The sequence below is a fragment of the Macaca mulatta genome, chromosome 3, assembly GCF_049350105.2.
Source record: "Macaca mulatta isolate MMU2019108-1 chromosome 3, T2T-MMU8v2.0, whole genome shotgun sequence".
In the NCBI taxonomy this organism is placed as follows: domain Eukaryota; kingdom Metazoa; phylum Chordata; class Mammalia; order Primates; family Cercopithecidae; genus Macaca; species Macaca mulatta.
Genome location: NC_133408.1, coordinates 63,249,919 through 63,271,237, shown reverse-complemented (window position 1 = coordinate 63,271,237; position 21,319 = coordinate 63,249,919).

Genomic DNA, 21,319 nt, shown 5'->3' with positions numbered 1-21,319 from the left:
CAAAGAGATCCACGAAATACAGATGTAACTCTGTGAGATGAATTAACAGAACACTAAGCAGTTTCTCAGAAAGCTTCTTTCTCTTTGTTATCGGAGGACATTTCCTTTTTCACCATAGCCCTCTATGGGCTTCCAAATATTACTTTGCCAATTCCACAAGAACTGTCTTACGAAAGGCTTCTTGAGGGGAAAGCTGTAACTCTGTGAGATGATTTCACAGAACACAAAGAAGTTTCTCAGAAAGCTTCTTTCTCTTTGTTATCGGAGGATATTTCCTTTGGCCCTATAGTCTTCAAAGGGATCCGAAATATCAGTTCTCAGATTCCACAGAAATAAGGCTAGCCAAGAAATCCACGAAATACAGATGTAACTCTGTGAGATGAATTAAAAGAACACTGAGCAGTTTCTCAGAAAGCTTCTTTCCAGATTTAATCTGAGGATATTTCCTTTTTCACCATAGCTCTCTATGGGCTTCCAAATATCACTTTGCCAATTCCAGAAGAACTGTCTTAGCGAAAGGCTTCTTGAAGGGAAAGCTGTAACTCTGTGAGATGATTTCACAGAACACAAAGCAGTTTCACAGAAAGCTTCTTTCTCTTTGTTATCGGAGGATAGTTCCTTTGGCCCTATAGTGTTCAAAGGGATCCGAAATATCTGTTCTCAGATTCCACAGAAATAAGGCTAGCAAAGAGATCCACGAAATACAGATGTAACTCTGTGAGATGAATTAACAGAACACTAAGCAGTTTCTCAGAAAGCTTCTTTCCAGATTTCATCTGAGGATATTTCCTTTTTCACCATAGCCCTCTATGGGCTTCCAAATATCACTTTGCCAATTCCACAAGAACTGTCTTAGCGAAAGGCTTCTTGAGCGGAAAGCTGTAACTCCGTGAAATGATTTCACAGAACACAAAGAAGTTTCTCAGAAAGCTTCTTTCTCTTTGTTATCGGAGGATATTTCCTTTGGCCCTATAGTCTTCAAAGCTATCCGAAATATCTGTTCTCAGAATCCACAGAAAAAAGGCTAGGAAAGAGATCCTCGAATTAAAGATGTAACTCTGTGAGATGAATTAACAGAACACTAAGCAGTTTCTCAGAAAGCTTCTTTCCAGATTCCATCTGAGGATATTTCCTTTTTCACCATAGCCCTCTATGGGCTTCCAAATATCACTTTGCCAATTCCACAAGAACTGTCTTAGCGAAAGGCTTCTTGAGGGAAAAGCTGTAACTCTGTGAGATGATTTCACAGAACACAAAGCAGTTTCACAGAAAGCTTGTTTCTCTTTGTTATCGGAGGATATTTCCTTTGGCCCTATAGTGTTCAAAGGGATCCGAAATATCTGTTCTCAGATTCCACAGAAATAAGGCTAGCAAAGAGATCCACGAAATACAGATGTAACTCTGTGAGATGAATTATCAGAACACTAAGCAGTTTCTCAGAAAGCTTCTTTCTCTTTGTTATCGGAGGATATTTCCTTTTTCACCATAGCCCTCTATGAGCTTCCAAATATCACTTTGCCAATTCCACAAGAACTGTGTTAGCGAAAGTCTTCTTGAGGCGAAAGCTGTAACTCTGTGAGATGATTTCACAGAACAAAAAGGAGTTTCACAGAAAGCTTCTTTCTCATTGTTATCGGAGGATATTTCCTTTGGCCCTATAGTCTTCAAAGGGATCCGAAATATCTGTTCTCAGATTCCACAGAAATAAGGCTAGCAAAGAGATCCACGAAATACAGATGAAACTCTGTGAGATGAATTAACAGAACACCAAGCAGTTTCTCAGAAAGCCTCTTTCCAGATTTCATCTGAGGATATTTCCTTTTTCACCATAGCCCTCTATGGGCTTCCAAATATCACTTTGCCAATACCACAAGAACTGTCTTAGCGAAAGGCTTCTTGAGGGGAAAGCTGTAACTATGTGAGATGATTTCACAGAACACAAAGAAGTCTCTCAGAAGGCTTCTTTCTCTTTGTTATCGGAGGCTATTTCCTTTGGCCCTATAGTCTTCAAAGGGATCCGAAATATCTGTTCTCAGATTCCACAGAAATAAGGCTAGCAAAGAGATCCACGAAATACAGATGTAACTCTGTGAGATGAATTAAAAGAACACTGAGCAGTTTCTCAGAAAGCTTCTTTCCAGATTTCATCTGAGGATATTTCCTTTTTCACCATAGCCCTCTGTAGGCTTCCAAATATCACTTTGCGAATTCCACAAGAACTGTCTTAGCGAAAGGCTTCTTGAGGGGAAAGCTGTAACTTTGTGAGATGATTTCACAGAACACAAAGATGTTTCTCAGAAAGCTTCTTTCTCTTTGTTATCGGAGGATATTTCCTTTGGCCCTATAGTCTTCAAAGGGATCCGAAATATCTGTTCTCAGATTCCACAGAAATAAGGCTAGCAAAGAGATCCACGAAATACAGATGTAACTCTGTGAGATCAATTAACAGAACACTACGCAGTTTCTCAGAAAGCTTCTTTCCAGATTTCATCTGAGGATATTTCCTTTATCACCATAGCCCTCTATGGGCTTCCAAATATCACTTTGCCAATTCCACAAGAACTGTCTTTGGGAAAGGCTTCTTGAGGGGAAAGCTGTAACTCTGTGAGATGATTTCACAGAACACAAAGCAGTTTCACAGAAAGCTTCTTTCTCTTTGTTATCGGAGGATATTTCCTTTGGCCCTATAGTGTTCAAAGGGATCCGAAATATCTGTTCTCAGATTCCACAGAAAAAAGGCTAGGAAAGAGATCCACGAAATACAGATGTAACTCTGTGAGATGAATTAACACAGCACTAAGCAGTTTCTCAGAAAGCTTCTTTCGAAATTTCAACTGAGGATATTTCCTTTTTCACCATAGCCCTCTATGGGCTTCCAAATATCACTTTGCCAATTCCACAAGAACTGTCTTAGCGAAAGGCTTCTTGAGGGGAAAGCTGTAACTCTGTGAGATGATTTCACAGAACACAAAGCAGTTTCACAGAAAGCTTCTTTCTCTTTGTTATCGGAGGATATTTCCTTTGGCCCTATAGTGTTCAAAGGGATCCGAAATATCTGTTCTCAGATTCCACAGAAATAAGGCTAGAAAAGAGATCCACGAAATACAGATGTAACTCTGTGAGGTGAATTAACAGAACACTAAGCAGTTTCTCAGAAAGCTTTTTTCTCTTTATTATCGGAGGATATTTCCTTTTTCACCATAGCCCTCTATGGGCTTCCAAATATCACTTTGCCAATTTCACAAGAACTGTCTTAGCGAAAGGCTTCTTGAAAGGAAAGCTGTAACTCTGTGAGATGATTTCACAGAACACAAAGAAGTTTCTCAGAAAGCTTCTTTCTCTTTGTTATCGGAGGATATTTCCTTTGGCCCTATAGTCTTCAAAGGGATCCGAAATATCTGTTCTCAGATTCCACAGAAATAAGGCTAGCAAAGAGATCCACGAAATACAGATGTAACTCTGTGAGATGAATTATAAGAACACTGAGCAGTTTCTCAGAAAGCTTCTTTCAAGATTTCATCTGAGGATATTTCCTTTTTCACCATACCCCTCTATGGGCTTCCAAATATCACTTTGCCAATTCCACAAGAACTGTCTTAGCGAAAGGCTTCTTGAGCGGAAAGCTGTAACTCCGTGAAATGATTTCACAGAACACAAAGAAGTTTCTCAGAAAGCTTCTTTCTCTTTGTTATCGGAGGATATTTCCTTTGGCCCTATAGTCTTCAAAGCTATCCGAAATATCTGTTCTCAGAATCCACAGAAAAAAGGCTAGGAAAGAGATCCTCGAATTAAAGATGTAACTCTGTGAGATGAATTAACAGAACACTAAGCAGTTTCTCAGAAAGCTTCTTTCCAGATTCCATCTGAGGATATTTCCTTTTTCACCATAGCCCTCTATGGGCTTCCAAATATCACTTTGCCAATTCCACAAGAACTGTCTTAGCGAAAGGCTTCTTGAGGGAAAAGCTGTAACTCTGTGAGATGATTTCACAGAACACAAAGCAGTTTCACAGAAAGCTTGTTTCTCTTTGTTATCGGAGGATATTTCCTTTGGCCCTATAGTGTTCAAAGGGATCCGAAATATCTGTTCTCAGATTCCACAGAAATAAGGCTAGCAAAGAGATCCACGAAATACAGATGTAACTCTGTGAGATGAATTATCAGAACACTAAGCAGTTTCTCAGAAAGCTTCTTTCTCTTTGTTATCGGAGGATATTTCCTTTTTCACCATAGCCCTCTATGAGCTTCCAAATATCACTTTGCCAATTCCACAAGAACTGTGTTAGCGAAAGTCTTCTTGAGGCGAAAGCTGTAACTCTGTGAGATGATTTCACAGAACAAAAAGGAGTTTCACAGAAAGCTTCTTTCTCATTGTTATCGGAGGATATTTCCTTTGGCCCTATAGTCTTCAAAGGGATCCGAAATATCTGTTCTCAGATTCCACAGAAATAAGGCTAGCAAAGAGATCCACGAAATACAGATGAAACTCTGTGAGATGAATTAACAGAACACCAAGCAGTTTCTCAGAAAGCCTCTTTCCAGATTTCATCTGAGGATATTTCCTTTTTCACCATAGCCCTCTATGGGCTTCCAAATATCACTTTGCCAATACCACAAGAACTGTCTTAGCGAAAGGCTTCTTGAGGGGAAAGCTGTAACTATGTGAGATGATTTCACAGAACACAAAGAAGTCTCTCAGAAGGCTTCTTTCTCTTTGTTATCGGAGGCTATTTCCTTTGGCCCTATAGTCTTCAAAGGGATCCGAAATATCTGTTCTCAGATTCCACAGAAATAAGGCTAGCAAAGAGATCCACGAAATACAGATGTAACTCTGTGAGATGAATTAAAAGAACACTGAGCAGTTTCTCAGAAAGCTTCTTTCCAGATTTCATCTGAGGATATTTCCTTTTTCACCATAGCCCTCTGTAGGCTTCCAAATATCACTTTGCGAATTCCACAAGAACTGTCTTAGCGAAAGGCTTCTTGAGGGGAAAGCTGTAACTTTGTGAGATGATTTCACAGAACACAAAGATGTTTCTCAGAAAGCTTCTTTCTCTTTGTTATCGGAGGATATTTCCTTTGGCCCTATAGTCTTCAAAGGGATCCGAAATATCTGTTCTCAGATTCCACAGAAATAAGGCTAGCAAAGAGATCCACGAAATACAGATGTAACTCTGTGAGATCAATTAACAGAACACTACGCAGTTTCTCAGAAAGCTTCTTTCCAGATTTCATCTGAGGATATTTCCTTTATCACCATAGCCCTCTATGGGCTTCCAAATATCACTTTGCCAATTCCACAAGAACTGTCTTTGGGAAAGGCTTCTTGAGGGGAAAGCTGTAACTCTGTGAGATGATTTCACAGAACACAAAGCAGTTTCACAGAAAGCTTCTTTCTCTTTGTTATCGGAGGATATTTCCTTTGGCCCTATAGTGTTCAAAGGGATCCGAAATATCTGTTCTCAGATTCCACAGAAAAAAGGCTAGGAAAGAGATCCACGAAATACAGATGTAACTCTGTGAGATGAATTAACACAGCACTAAGCAGTTTCTCAGAAAGCTTCTTTCGAAATTTCAACTGAGGATATTTCCTTTTTCACCATAGCCCTCTATGGGCTTCCAAATATCACTTTGCCAATTCCACAAGAACTGTCTTAGCGAAAGGCTTCTTGAGGGGAAAGCTGTAACTCTGTGAGATGATTTCACAGAACACAAAGCAGTTTCACAGAAAGCTTCTTTCTCTTTGTTATCGGAGGATATTTCCTTTGGCCCTATAGTGTTCAAAGGGATCCGAAATATCTGTTCTCAGATTCCACAGAAATAAGGCTAGAAAAGAGATCCACGAAATACAGATGTAACTCTGTGAGGTGAATTAACAGAACACTAAGCAGTTTCTCAGAAAGCTTTTTTCTCTTTATTATCGGAGGATATTTCCTTTTTCACCATAGCCCTCTATGGGCTTCCAAATATCACTTTGCCAATTTCACAAGAACTGTCTTAGCGAAAGGCTTCTTGAAAGGAAAGCTGTAACTCTGTGAGATGATTTCACAGAACACAAAGAAGTTTCTCAGAAAGCTTCTTTCTCTTTGTTATCGGAGGATATTTCCTTTGGCCCTATAGTCTTCAAAGGGATCCGAAATATCTGTTCTCAGATTCCACAGAAATAAGGCTAGCAAAGAGATCCACGAAATACAGATGTAACTCTGTGAGATGAATTATAAGAACACTGAGCAGTTTCTCAGAAAGCTTCTTTCAAGATTTCATCTGAGGATATTTCCTTTTTCACCATACCCCTCTATGGGCTTCCAAATATCACTTTGCCAATTCCACAAGCACTGTCTTAGCGAAACGCTTCTTGAGGGGAAAGCTGTAACTCTGTGAGATGATTTCACAGAACACAAAGAAGTTTCTCAGAAAGCTTCTTTCTCTTTGTTGTCGGATGATATTTCCTTTGGAACTATAGTGTTCAAAGGGATCGGAAATATCTGTTCTCAGATTCCACAGAAATAAGGCTAGCAAAGATATCCAAGAAATAAAGATGTAACTCTGTGAGATGAATTAACAGAAGACTACGCAGTTTCTCAGAAAGCTTCTTTCGAAATTACATCTGAGGATATATCCTTGTTCACCATAGCCCTCTATGGGCCTCCAAATATCACTTTGCCAATTCCACAAGAACTGTCTTAGCGAAAGGCTTCTTGAGGGGAAAGCTGTAGCTCTGGGAGATGATTTCACAGACACAAAGAAGTTTCTCAGAAAGCTTCTTTCTCTTTGTTATCGGAGGATATTTCCTTTGGCCCTAGAGACTTCAAAGGGATCCGAAATATCTGTTCTCAGATTCCACAGAAATAAGGCTAGCAAAGAGATCCACAAAATACAGATGTAACACTGTGAGATGAATTAACAGAACACTAAGCAGTTTCTCAGAAAGCCTCTTTCCAGATTTCATCTGAGGATATTTCCTTTTTCAACAAAGCCCTCTATGGGCTTCCAAATATCACTTTGCCAATTCCACAAGAACTGTCTTAGCGAAAGGCTTCTTGAGGGGAAAGCTGTAACTCTGTGAGATGATTTCACAGAACACAAAGAAGTTTCTCAGAAAGCTTCTTTCTCTTTGCTATCGGAGGATATTTCCTTTGGCCCGATAGTCTTCAAAGGGATCCGAAATATCTGTTCTCAGTTTCCACAGAAATAAGGCTAGCAAAGAGATCCACCAAATACAGATGTAACTCTGTGAGATGAATTAACAGAACACTAAGCAGTTTCTCAGGAAGCTTCTTTCCAGATTCCATCTGAGGATATTTCCTTTTTCACCATAGCCCTCTATGGGCTTCCAAATTTCACTTTGCCAATTCCACAAGAACTGTCTTAGCGAAAGGCTTCTTGAGCGGAAAGCTGTAACTCTGTGAGATGATTTCACAGAACACAAAGGAGTTTCTCAGAAAGCTTCTTTCTCTTTGTTATCGGAGGATATTTCCTTTGGCCCTATAGTGTTCAAAGGGATCCGAAATATCTGTTCTCAGATTCCACAGAAATAAGGCTAGCAAAGAGATTCGCGAACTACAGATGTAACTCTGTGAGATGAATTAACAGAACACTAAGCAGTTTCTCAGAAAGCTTCTTTCTCTTTGTTATCGGAGGATATTTCCTTTTTCACCCTAGACCTCTATGGGCTTCCAAATATCACTTTGCCAATTCCACAAGAACTCTCTTAGCGAAAGGCTTCTTGAGGGGAAAGCTGTAACTCTGTGAGATGATTTCACAGAACACAAAGAAGTTTCTCAGAAAGCTTCTTTCTCTTTGTTATCGGAGGATATTTCCCTTGGCCCTATAGTCTTCAAAGGGATCCGAAATATCTGTTCTCCGATTCCACAGAAATAAGGGTAGCAAAGAGAACCACGAAATACAGATGTAACTCTGTGAGATCAATTAACAGAACACTAAGCAGTTTCTCAGAAATCTTCTTTCCAGATTTCATCTGAGGATATTTCCTTTTTCACTATAGCCCTCTATGGGCTTCCAAATATCACTTTGCCAATTCCACAAGAACTGTCTTAGGGAAAGCCTTTTGAGGGGAAAGCTGTAATTCTGTGAGATGATTTCACAGAACACAAAGGAGTTTCACAGATATCTTCTTTCTCTTTGTTATCGGAGGATATTTCCTTTGTCCCTATAGTGTTCAAAGGGATCCGAAATATCTGTTCTCAGATACCACAGAAATAAGGCTAGCAAAGAGATCCACGATATACAGATGTAACTCTCTGAGATGAATTAACACAACACTAAGCTGTTTCTCAGAAAACTTCTTTCGAAATTTCAACTGAGGATATTTCCTTTATACCATAGCCCTCTATGGGCTTCCAAATCTCACTTTGCCAATTCCACAAGAACTGTCTTAGCGAAAGGCTTCTTGAGGGGAAAGCTGAAAGTCTGTGAGATGATTTCACAGAACACAAGGAAGTTTCTCAGAAAGCTTCTTTCTCTTTGTTATCGGAGGATATTTCCTTTGGCCCGATAGTCTTCAAAGCGATCCGAAATATCTGTTCTCAGATTCCACAGAAATAAGGCTAGCAAAGAGATCCACGAAATACAGATGTAACTCTGTGTGATGAATTAACAGAACACTAAGCAGTTTCTCAGAAAGCTTCTTCCCAGATTCCATCTGAGGATATTTCCTTTGTCACCATAGCCCTCTATGGGCTTCCAAATATCACTTTGCCAATTCCACAAGAACTGTCTTAGCGAAAGGCTTCTTGAGGGAAAAGCTGTAACTCTGTGAGATGATTTCACAGAACACCAAGCAGTTTCACAGAAAGCTTGTTTCTCTTTGTTATCGGAGGATATTTCCTTTGGCCCTATAGTGTTCAAAGGGATCCGAAATATCTGTTCTCAGATTCCACAGAAATAAGGCTAGCAAAGAGATCCACGAAATACAGATGTAACTCTGTGAGATGAATTAACAGAACACTAAGCAGTTTCTCAGAAAGCTTCTTTCTCTTTGTTATCGGAGGATATTTCCTTTTTCACCATAGCCCTCTATGGGCTTCCAAATATCACTTTGCCAATTCCACAAGAACTGTCTTACGAAAGGCTTCTTGAGAGGAAAGCTGTAACTCTGTGAGATGATTTCACAGAACACAAAGAAGTTTCTCAGAAAGCTTCTTTCTCTTTGTTATCGGAGGATATTTCCTTTGGCCCTATAGTCTTCAAAGGGATCCGAAATATCAGTTCTCAGATTCCACAGAAATAAGGCTAGCCAAGAAATCCACGAAATACAGATGTAACTCTGTGAGATGAATTAAAAGAACACTGAGCAGTTTCTCAGAAAGCTTCTTTCCAGATTTAATCTGAGGATATTTCCTTTTTCACCATAGCTCTCTATGGGCTTCCAAATATCACTTTGCCAATTCCAGAAGAACTGTCTTAGCGAAAGGCTTCTTGAAGGGAAAGCTGTAACTCTGTGAGATGATTTCACAGAACACAAAGCAGTTTCACAGAAAGCTTCTTTCTCTTTGTTATCGGAGGATAGTTCTTTTGGACCTATAGTGTTCAAAGGGATCCGAAATATCTGTTCTCAGATTCCACAGAAATAAGGCTAGCAAAGAGATCCACGAAATACAGATGTAACTCTGTGAGATGAATTAACAGAACACTAAGCAGTTTCTCAGAAAGCTTCTTTCCAGATTTCATCTGAGGATATTTCCTTTTTCACCATAGCCCTCTATGGGCTTCCAAATATCACTTTGCCAATTCCACAAGAACTGTCTTAGCGAAAGGCTTCTTGAGCGGAAAGCTGTAACTCCGTGAAATGATTTCACAGAACACAAAGAAGTTTCTCAGAAAGCTTCTTTCTCTTTGTTATCGGAGGATATTTCCTTTGGCCCTATAGTCTTCAAAGCTATCCGAAATATCTGTTCTCAGAATCCACAGAAAAAAGGCTAGGAAAGAGATCCTCGAATTAAAGATGTAACTCTGTGAGATGAATTAACAGAACACTAAGCAGTTTCTCAGAAAGCTTCTTTCCAGATTCCATCTGAGGATATTTCCTTTTTCACCATAGCCCTCTATGGGCTTCCAAATATCACTTTGCCAATTCCACAAGAACTGTCTTAGCGAAAGGCTTCTTGAAGGGAAAGCTGTAACTCTGTGAGATGATTTTACAGAACACAAAGCAGTTTCACAGAAAGCTTCTTTCTCTTTGTTATCGGAGGATATTTCCTCTGGCCCTATAGTGTTCAAAGGGATCCGAAATATCTCTTCTCAGATTCCACAGAAATAAGGCTAGGAAAGAGATCCACGAAATGCAGATGTAACTCTGTGAGATGAATTAACACAACACTAAGCAGTTTCTCAGAAAGCTTCTTTCGAAATTTCAACTGAGGATAATTCCTTTTTCACCATAGCCCTCTATGGGCTTCCAAATATCACTTTGCCAATTCCACAAGAACTGTCTTAGCGAAAGGCTTCTTGAGAGGAAAGCTGTAACTATGTGAGATGATTTCACAGAACACAAAGAAGTTTCTCAGAAAGCTTCTTTCTCTTTGTTATCGGAGGATATTTCCTTTGGCTGTATAGTCTTCAAAGGGATCCGAAATATCTGTTCTCAGATTCCACAGAAATAAGGCTAGCAAAGAGATCCACGAAACACAGATGTAACTCTGTGAGATGAATTAACAGAACACTAAGCAGCTTCTCAGAAAGCTTCTTTCCAGATTTCACGTGAGGATATATCCTTTTTCACCATAGCCCTCTGTAGGCTTCCAAATATCACTTTGCGAATTCCACAAGAACTGTCTTAGCGAAAGGCTTCTTGAAGGGAAAGCTGTAACTTTGTGAGATGATTTCACAGAACACAAAGAAGTCGATCAGAAAGCTTCTTTCTCTTTGTTATCGGAGGATATTTCCTTTGGCCCTATAGTCTTCAAAGGGATCCGAAATATCTGTTCTCAGATTCCACAGAAATAAGGCTAGAAAAGAGATCCACGAAATACAGATGTAACTCTGTGAGGTGAATTAACAGAACACTAAGCAGTTTCTCAGAAAGCTTCTTTCTCTTTATTATCGGAGGAAATTTCCTTTTTCACCATAGCCCTCTGTGGGCTTCCAAATATCACTTTGCCAATTCCACAAGAACTGTCTTAGCGAAAGGCTTCTTGAAAGGAAAGCTGTAACTCTGTGAGATGATTGCACAGAACACTAAGAAGTTTCTCAGAAAGCTTCTTTGTCTTTGTTATCGGAGGATATTTCCTTTGGCCCTATAGTCTTCAAAGGGATCCGAAATATCTGTTCTCAGATTCCACAGAAATAAGGCTAGCAAAGAGATCCACGAAATACAGATGTAACTCTGTGAGATGAATTATAAGAACACTGAGCAGTTTCTCAGAAAGCCTCTTTCCAGATTTCATCTGAGGATATTTCCTTTTTCACCATAGCCCTCTATGGGCTTCCAAATTTCACCTTGCCAATTCCACAAGAACTGTCTTAGCGAAAGGCTTCTTGAGCGGAAAGCTGTAACTCTGTGAGATGATTTCACAGAACACAAAGAAGTTTCTCAGAAAGCTTCTTTCTCTTTGTTATCGGAGGATATTTCCTTTGGCTCTATAGTCTTCAAAGGGATCCGAAATATCTGTTCTCAGATTCCACAAAAATAAGGCTAGCAATGAGATCCACGAAATACAGATGTAACTCTGTGAGATGAATTAACAGAACACTAAGCAGTTTCTCAGAAAGCTTCTTTCTAGATTTCATCTGAGGATATATCCTTTTTAAACATAGCCCTCTATGGGCTTCCAAATATCACTTTGCCAATTCCACAAGAACTGTCTTAGCGAAAGGCTTCTTGAGGGGAAAGCTGTAACTCTGTGAGATGATTTCGCAGAACACAAAGGAGTTTCACAGAAAGCTTCTTTCTCTTTGTTATCGGAGGATATTTCCTTTGGCCCTATAGTGTTCAAAGGGATCCGAAATATCTGTTCTCAGATTCCACAGAAATAAGGCTAGCAAAGAGATTCGCGAACTACAGATGTAACTCTGTGAGATGAATTAACAGAACACTAAGCAGTTTCTCAGAAAGCTTCTTTCTCTTTGTTATCGGAGGATATTTCCTTTTTCACCATAGCCCTCTATGGGCTTCCAAATATCACTTTGCCAATTCCACAAGAACTCTCTTAGCGAAAGGCTTCTTGAGGGGAAAGCTGTAACTCTGTGAGATGATTTCACAGAACACAAAGAAGTTTCTCAGAAAGCTTCTTTCTCTTTGTTATCGGAGGATATTTCCCTTGGCCCTATTGTCTTCAAAGGGATCCGAAATATCTGTTCTCAGATTCCACAGAAATAAGGCTAGCAAAGAGATCCACGAAATACAGATGTAACTCTGTCAGATCAATTAACAGAACACTAAGCAGTTTCTCAGAAAGCTTCTTTCCAGATATCATCTGAGGATATTTCCTTTTTCACCATAGCCCTCTATGGGCTTCCAAATATCACTTTGCAAATTCCACAAGAACTGTCTTAGGGAAAGGCTTCTTGAGGGGAAAGCTGTAATTCTGTGAGATGATTTCACAGAACACAAAGGAGTTTCACAGATATCTTCTTTCTCTTTGTTATCGGAGGATATTTCCTTTGGCCCTATAGTGTTCAAAGGGATCCGAAATATCTGTTCTCAGATACCACAGAAATAAGGCTAGCAAAGAGATCCACGAAATACAGATGTAACTCTCTGAGATGAATTAACACAACACTAAGCTGTTTCTCAGAAAACTTCTTTCCAGATTTCATCTGAGGATATTTCCTTTTTCACCATAGCCCTCTATGGGCTTCCAAATATCACTTTGCCAATTCCACAAGAACTGTCTTAGCGAAAGGCTTCTTGAGGGGAAACTGTAAGTCTGTGAGATGATTTCACAGAACACAAGGAAGTTTCTCAGAAAGCTTCTTTCTCTTTGTTATCGGAGGATATTTCCTTTGGCCCGATAGTCTTCAAAGCGATCCGAAATATCTGTTCTCAGATTCCACAGAAATAAGGCTAGCAAAGAGATCCAAGAAATACAGATGTAACTCTGTGAGATGAATTAACAGAACACTAAGCAGTTTCTCAGAAAGCTTCTTCCCAGATTCCATCTGAGGATATTTCCTTTTTCACCATAGCCCTCTATGGGCTTCCAAATATCACTTTGCCAATTCCACAAGAACTGTCTTAGCGAAAGGCTTCTTGAGGGAAAAGCTGTAACTCTGTGAGATGATTTCACAGAACACAAAGCAGTTTCACAGAAAGCTTGTTTCTCTTTGTTATCGGAGGATATTTCCTTTGGCCCTATAGTGTTCAAAGGGATCCGAAATATCTGTTCTCAGATTCCACAGAAATAAGGCTAGCAAAGAGATCCACGAAATACAGATGTAACTCTGTGAGATGAATTATCAGAACACTAAGCAGTTTCTCAGAAAGCTTCTTTCTCTTTGTTATCGGAGGATATTTCCTTTTTCACCATAGCCCTCTATGAGCTTCCAAATATCACTTTGCCAATTCCACAAGAACTGTGTTAGCGAAAGGCTTCTTGAGGCGAAAGCTGTAACTCTGTGAGATGATTTCACAGAACAAAAAGGAGTTTCACAGAAAGCTTCTTTCTCATTGTTATCGGAGGATATTTCCTTTGGCCCTATAGTCTTCAAAGGGATCCGAAATATCTGTTCTCAGATTCCACAGAAATAAGGCTAGAAAAGAGATCCACGAAATACAGATGTAACTCTGTGAGATGAATTAACAGAACACTAAGCAGTTTCTCAGAAAGCTTCTTTCCAGATTTCATCTGAGGATATTTCCTTTTTCACCATAGCCCTCTATGGGCTTCCAAATATCACTTTGCCAATACCACAAGAACTGTCTTAGCGAAAGGCTTCTTGAGGGGAAAGCTGTAACTATGTGAGATGATTTCACAGAACACAAAGAAGTCTCTCAGAAGGCTTCTTTCTCTTTGTTATCGGAGGCTATTTCCTTTGGCCCTATAGTCTTCAAAGGGATCCAAAATATCTGTTCTCAGATTCCACAGAAATAAGGCTAGCAAAGAGATCCACGAAATACAGATGTAACTCTGTGAGATGAATTAAAAGAACACTGAGCAGTTTCTCAGAAAGCTTCTTTCCAGATTTCATCTGAGGATATTTCCTTTTTCACCATAGCCCTCTGTAGGCTTCCAAATATCACTTTGCGAATTCCACAAGAACTGTCTTAGCGAAAGGCTTCTTGAGGGGAAAGCTGTAACTTTGTGAGATGATTTCACAGAACACAAAGATGTTTCTCAGAAAGCTTCTTTCTCTTTGTTATCGGAGGATATTTCCTTTGGCCCTATAGTCTTCAAAGGGATCCGAAATATCTGTTCTCAGATTCCACAGAAATAAGGCTAGCAAAGAGATCCACGAAATACAGATGTAACTCTGTGAGATCAATTAACAGAACACTAAGCAGTTTCTCAGAAAGCTTCTTTCCAGATTTCATCTGAGGATATTTCCTTTATCACCATAGCCCTCTATGGGCTTCCAAATATCACTTTGCCAATTCCACAAGAACTGTCTTTTGGAAAGGCTTCTTGAGGGGAAAGCTGTAACTCTGTGAGATGATTTCACAGAACACAAAGCAGTTTCACAGAAAGCTTCTTTCTCTTTGTTATCGGAGGATATTTCCTTTGGCCCTATAGTGTTCAAAGGGATCCGAAATATCTGTTCTCAGATTCCACAGAAAAAAGGCTAGGAAAGAGATCCACGAAATACAGATGTAACTCTGTGAGATGAATTAACACAGCACTAAGCAGTTTCTCAGAAAGCTTCTTTCGAAATTTCAACTGAGGATATTTCCTTTTTCACCATAGCCCTCTATGGGCTTCCAAATATCACTTTGCCAATTCCACAAGAACTGTCTTAGCGAAAGGCTTCTTGAGGGGAAAGCTGTAACTCTGTGAGATGATTTCACAGAACACAAAGAAGTTTCTCAGAAAGCTTCTTTCTCTTTGTTATCGGAGGATATTTCCTTTGGCCCGATAGTCTTCAAAGCGATCCGAAATATCTGTTCTCAGATTCCACAGAAATAAGGCTAGCAAAGAGATGCACGAAATACAGATGTAACTCTGTGAGATGAATTAACAGAACACTAAGCAGTTTCTCAGAAAGCTTCTTTCTCTATGTTATCGGAGGATATTTCCTTTTTCACCATAGCCCTCTGTGGGCTTCCAAATATCACTTTGCCAATTCCAGAAGAACTCTCTTAGCAAAAGGCTTCTTGAGGGGAAAGCTGTAACTCTGTGAGATGATTTCACAGAACACAAAGAAGTTTCTCAGAAAGCTTCTTTCTCTTTGTTATCGGAGGATATTTCCTTTGGCCCTATAGTCTTCAATGGGATCCGAAATATCGGTTCTCAGATTCCACAGAAATAAGGCTAGCAAAGAGATCCACGAAATACAGATGTAACTCTGTGAGATGAATTAAAAGAACACTGAGCAGTTTCTCAGAAAGCTTCTTTCCAGATTTCATCTGAGGATATTTCCTTTTTCACCACAGCCCTCTAGGGGCTTCCAAATATCACTTTGCCAATTCCACAAGAACTGTCTTAGCGAAAGGCTTCTTGAGGGGAAAGCTGTAACTCTGTGAGATGATTTCACAGAACACAAAGGAGTTTCACAGAAAGCTTCTTTCTCTTTGTTATCGGAGGATATTTCCTTTGGCCCTATAGTGTTCAAAGGGATCCGAAATATCTGTTCTCAGATTCCACAGAAATAAGGCTAGCAAAGAGATCCACGAAATACAGATGTAACTCTGTGAGATGAATTAACAGAACACTAAGCAGTTTCTCAGAAAGCTTCTTTCTCTTTGTTATCGGAGGATATTTCCTTTTTCACCATAGCCCTCTATGGGCTTCCAAATATCACTTTGCCAATTCCACAAGAACTGTCTTAACGAAAGGCTTCTTGAGGGGAAAGCTGTAACTCTGTGAGATGATTTCACAGAACACAAAGAAGTTTCTCAGAAAGCTTCTTTCTCTTTGTTATCGGAGGATATTTCCTTTCGCCCTATAGTCTTCAAAGGGATCCGAAATATCAGTTCTCAGATTCCACAGAAATAAGGCTAGCAAAGAAATCCACGAAATACAGATGTAACTCTGTGAGATGAATTAAAAGAACACTGAGCAGTTTCTCAGAAAGCTTCTTTCCAGATTTAATCTGAGGATATTTCCTTTTTCACCATAGCTCTCTATGGGCTTCCAAATATCACTTTGCCAATTCTACAAGAACTGTCTTAGCGAAAGGCTTCTTGAAGGGAAAGCTGTAACTCTGTGAGATGATTTCACAGAACACAAAGCAGTTTCACAGAAAGCTTCTTTCTCTTGTTATCGGAGGATAGTTCCTTTGGCCCTATAGTGTTCAAAGGGATCCGAAATATCTGTTCTCAGATTCCACAGAAATAAGGCTAGCAAAGAGATCCACGAAATACAGATGTAACTCTGTGAGATGAATTAACAGAACACTAAGCATTTTCTCAGAAAGCCTCTTTCCAGATTTCATCTGAGGATATTTCCTTTTTCACCATAGCCCTCTATGGGCTTCCAAATATCACTTTGCCAATTCCACAAGAACTGTCTTAGCGAAAGGCTTCTTGAGGGGAAAGCTGTAACTCCGTGAGATGATTTCACAGAACACAAAGAAGTTTCTCAGAAAGCTTCTTTCTCTTTGTTATCGGAGGATATTTCCTTTGGCCCTATAGTCTTCAAAGGGATCCGAAATATCTGTTCTCAGATTCCACAGAAAAAAGGCTAGGAAAGAGATCCTCGAATTAAAGATGTAACTCTGTGAGATGAATTAACAGAACACTAAGCAGTTTCTCAGAAAGCTTCTTTCCAGATTCCATCTGAGGATATTTCCTTTTTCACCATAGCCCTCTATGGGCTTCCAAATATCACTTTGCCAATTCCACAAGAACTGTCTTAGCGAAAGGCTTCTTGAAGGGAAAGCTGTAACTCTGTGAGATGATTTTACAGAACACAAAGCAGTTTCACAGAAAGCTTCTTTCTCTTTGTTATCGGAGGATATTTCCTCTGGCCCTATAGTGTTCAAAGGGATCCGAAATATCTCTTCTCAGATTCCACAGAAATAAGGCTAGGAAAGAGATCCACGAAATGCAGATGTAACTCTGTGAGATGAATTAACACAACACTAAGCAGTTTCTCAGAAAGCTTCTTTCGAAATTTCAACTGAGGATATTTCCTTTTTCACCATAGCCCTCTATGGGCTTCCAAATATCACTTTGCCAATTCCACAAGAACTGTCTTAGCGAAAGGCTTCTTGAGGGGAAAGCTGTAACTATGTGAGATGATTTCACAGAACACAAAGAAGTTTCTCAGAAAGCTTCTTTCTCTTTGTTATCGGAGGATATTTCCTTTGGCTGTATAGTCTTCAAAGGGATCCGAAATATCTGTTCTCAGATTCCACAGAAATAAGGCTAGCAAAGAGATCCACGAAACACAGATGTAACTCTGTGAGATGAATTAACAGAACACTAAGCAGTTTCTCAGAAAGCTTCTTTCCAGATTTCACGTGAGGATATATCCTTTTTAAACATAGCCCTCTATGGGCTTCAAAATATCACTTTGCCAATTCCACAAGAACTGTCTTAGCGAAAGATTTCTTGAGGGTAAAGCTGTAACTCTGTGAGATGATTTCACAGAACACAAAGGAGTTTCACAGAAAGCTTCTTTCTCTTTGTTATCGGAGGATATTTCCTTTGGCCCTATAGTGTTCAAAGGGATCCGAAATATCTGTTCTCAGATTCCACAGAAATAAGGCTAGCAAAGAGATTCACGAAATACAGATGTAACTCTGTGAGATGAATTAACAGAACACTAAGCAGTTTCTCAGAAAGCTTCTTTCTCTTTGATATCGGAGGATATTTCCTTTTTCACCATAGCCCTCTATGGGCTTCCAAATATCACTTTGCCTATTCCACAAGAACTCTCTTAGCGAAAGGCTTCTTGAGGGGAAAGCTGTAACTCTGTGAGATTATTTCACAGAACACAAAGAAGTTTCTCAGAAAGCTTCTTTCTCTTTGTTATCGGAGGATATTTCCTTTGGCCCTATAGTCTTCAAAGGGATCCGAAATATCTGTTCTCAGATTCCACAGAAATAAGGCTAGCAAAGAGATCCACGAAATACAGATGTAACTCTGTGAGATCAATTAACACAACACTAAGCAGTTTCTCAGAAAGCTTCTTTCGAAATTTCACCTGAGGATATTTCCTTTTTCACCATAGCCCCCTATGGGCTTCCAAACATCAATTTGCCAATTTCACAAGAACTGTCTTAGCGAAAGGCTTCTTGAGTGGAAGGCTGTAACTATGTGAGGTGATTTCAGAGAACACAAAGAAGTCTCTCAGAAGGCTTCTTTCTCTTTGTTATCGGAGGATATTTCCTTTGGCCCTATAGTCTTCAAAGGGATCCGAATATTCTGTTCTCAGATTCCACAGAAATAAGGCTAGCAAAGAGATCCACGAAATACAGATGTAACTCTGTGAGATGAATTAAAAGAACACTGAGCAGTTTCTCAGAAAGCTTCTTTCCAATTTTCATCTGAGGATATTTCCTTTTTCACCATAGCCCTCTGTAGGCTTCCAAATATCACTTTGCGAATTCCACAGGAACTGTCTTAGCGAAAGGCTTCTTGAGAGGAAAGCTGTAACTTTGTGAGATGATTTCACAGAACAGAAAGAAGTCGCTCAGAAAGCTTCTTTCTCTTTGTTATCGGAGGATATTTCCTTTGGCCCTATAGTCTTCAAAAGGATCCGAAATATCTGTTCTCAGATTCCACAGAAATAAGGCGAGCAAAGAGATCCACGAAATACAGATGTAACTCTGTGAGATCAATTAACAGAACACTAAACAGTTTCTCAGAAAGCTTCTTTCCAGATTTCATCTGAGGATATTTCCTTTATCACCATAGCCCTCTATGGGCTTCCAAATATCACTTTACCAATTCCAAAAGAACTGTCTTAGGGAAAGGCTTCTGGAGGGGAAAGGTGTAACTCTGTGAGATGATTTCACAGAACACAAAGCAGTTTCACAGAAAGCTTCTTACTCTTTGTTATCGGAGGATATTTCCTTTGGCCCTATAGTGTTCAAAGGGATCCGAAATATCTGTTCTCAGATTCCACAGAAATAAGGCTGGGAAAGAGTTCCACGAAATACAGATGTAACTCTGTGAGACGAATTAACACAACACTAAGCAGTTTCTCAGAAAGCTTCTTTCGAAATTTCAATTGAGGATATTTCCTTTTTCACCATAGCCCTCTATGGCTTCCAAATATCACCTTGCCAATTCCACAAGAACTGTCTTAGCGAAAGGCTTCTTGAGGGGAGAGCTGTAACTCTGTGAGATGATTTCACAGAACACAAAGAAGTTTCTCAGAAAGCTTCTTTCTCTTGGTTATCGCAGGATATTTCGTTTGGCCCTATACTCTTCAAAGCTATCCGAAATATCTGTTCTCAGATTCCACAGAAAAAAAGGCTAGGAAAGAGATCCTCGAAATAAAGATGTAACTCTGTGAGATGAATTAACAGAACACTAAGCAGTTTCTGAGAAAGATTCTTTCCAGATTTCATCTGAGGATATTTCCTTTTTCACCATAGCCCTCTGTGGGCTTCCAAATATCACTTTGCCAATTCCACAAGAACTGTGTTAGCGAAAGGCTTCTTGAGGGGAAAGCTGTAACTCTGTGAGATGATTTCACAGAACACAAAGAAGTTTCTCAGAAATCTTCTTTCTCTTTGTTATCGGAGGATATTTCCTTTGGCCCTGTAGACTTCAAAGGGATCCGAAATATCTGTTCTCAGATTCCACAGAAATAAGGCTAGCAAAGAGATCCTCGAAATACAGATGTAACTCTGTGAGATGAATTAACAGAACACTAATTCAATTTCTCAGAAAGTTTCTTTCCAGATTTCATCTGAGGATATTTCCTTTTTCAGCATAACCCTCTATGGGCTTCCTAATATCACTTTGCCAATTCCACAAGAACTGTCTTAGCGAAAGGCTTCTTGAAGGGAAAGCTGTAACACTGTGAGATGATTTCACAGAACACAAAGAAGTTTCTCACAAAGCTTCTTTCTCTTTGTTATCGAAGGACATTTCCTTTGGCCGTATAGTCTTCAAAGGGATCCGAAATATCTGTTCTCAGATTGCACAGAAATAAGGCTAGCAAAGAGATCCTCGAAATACAGATGTAACTGTGTGAGATGAATTAACAGAACACTAAGCAGTTTCTCAGAAAGCTTCTTTCCTGATTTCATCTGAGGATATTTCCTTTTTCACGATAGCCCTCTGGGGGCTTCCAAATATCACTTTGCCAATTCCACAAGAACTGTGTTAGCGAAAGGCTTCTTGAGGGGAAAGCAGTAACTCTGTGAGATGATTTCACAGAACACAAAGCAGTTTCTCAGAAAGCTTCTTTCGAAATTTCAACTGAGGAAATTTCCTTTTTCACCATAGCCCTCTATGGGCTTCCAAATATCACTTTGCCAATTCCACAAGAACTGTCTTAGCGAAAGGTTTCTTGAGGGGAAAGCTGTAACTCTGTGAGATGATTTCACAGAACACAAAGGAGTTTCACAGAAAGCTTCTTTCTCTTTGTTATCGGAGGATATTTCCTTTGGCCCTATAGTGTTCAAAGGGATCCGAAATATCTGTTCTCAGATTCCACAGAAATAAGGATAGCAAAGAGATTCACGAAATACAGATGTAACTCTGTGAGATGAATTAACACAACACTAAGCAGTTTCTCAGAAAGCTTCTTTCTCTATGTTATCGGAGGATATTTCCTTTTTCACCATAGCCCTCTATGGGCTTCCAAATATCACTTTGCCAATTCCAGAAGAACTCTCTTAGCAAAAGGCTTCTTGAGGGGAAAGCTGTAACTCTGTGAGATGATTTCACAGAACACTAAGAAGTTTCTCAGAAAGCTTCTTTCTCTTTGTTATCGGAGGATATTTCCTTTGGCCCTATATTCTTCAAAGGGATCCGAAATATCGGTTCTCAGATTCCACAGAAATAAGGCTAGCAAAGAGATCCACGAAATACAGATGTAACTCTGTGAGATGAATTAAAAGAACACTGAGCAGTTTCTCAGAAAGCTTCTTTCCAGATTTCATCTGAGGATATTTCCTTTTTCACCATAGCCCTCTATGGGCTTCCAAATATCACTTTGCCAATTCCACAAGAACTGTCTTAGCGAAAGGCTTCTTGAGGGGAAAGCTGTAACTCTGTGAGATGATTTCACAGAACACAAAG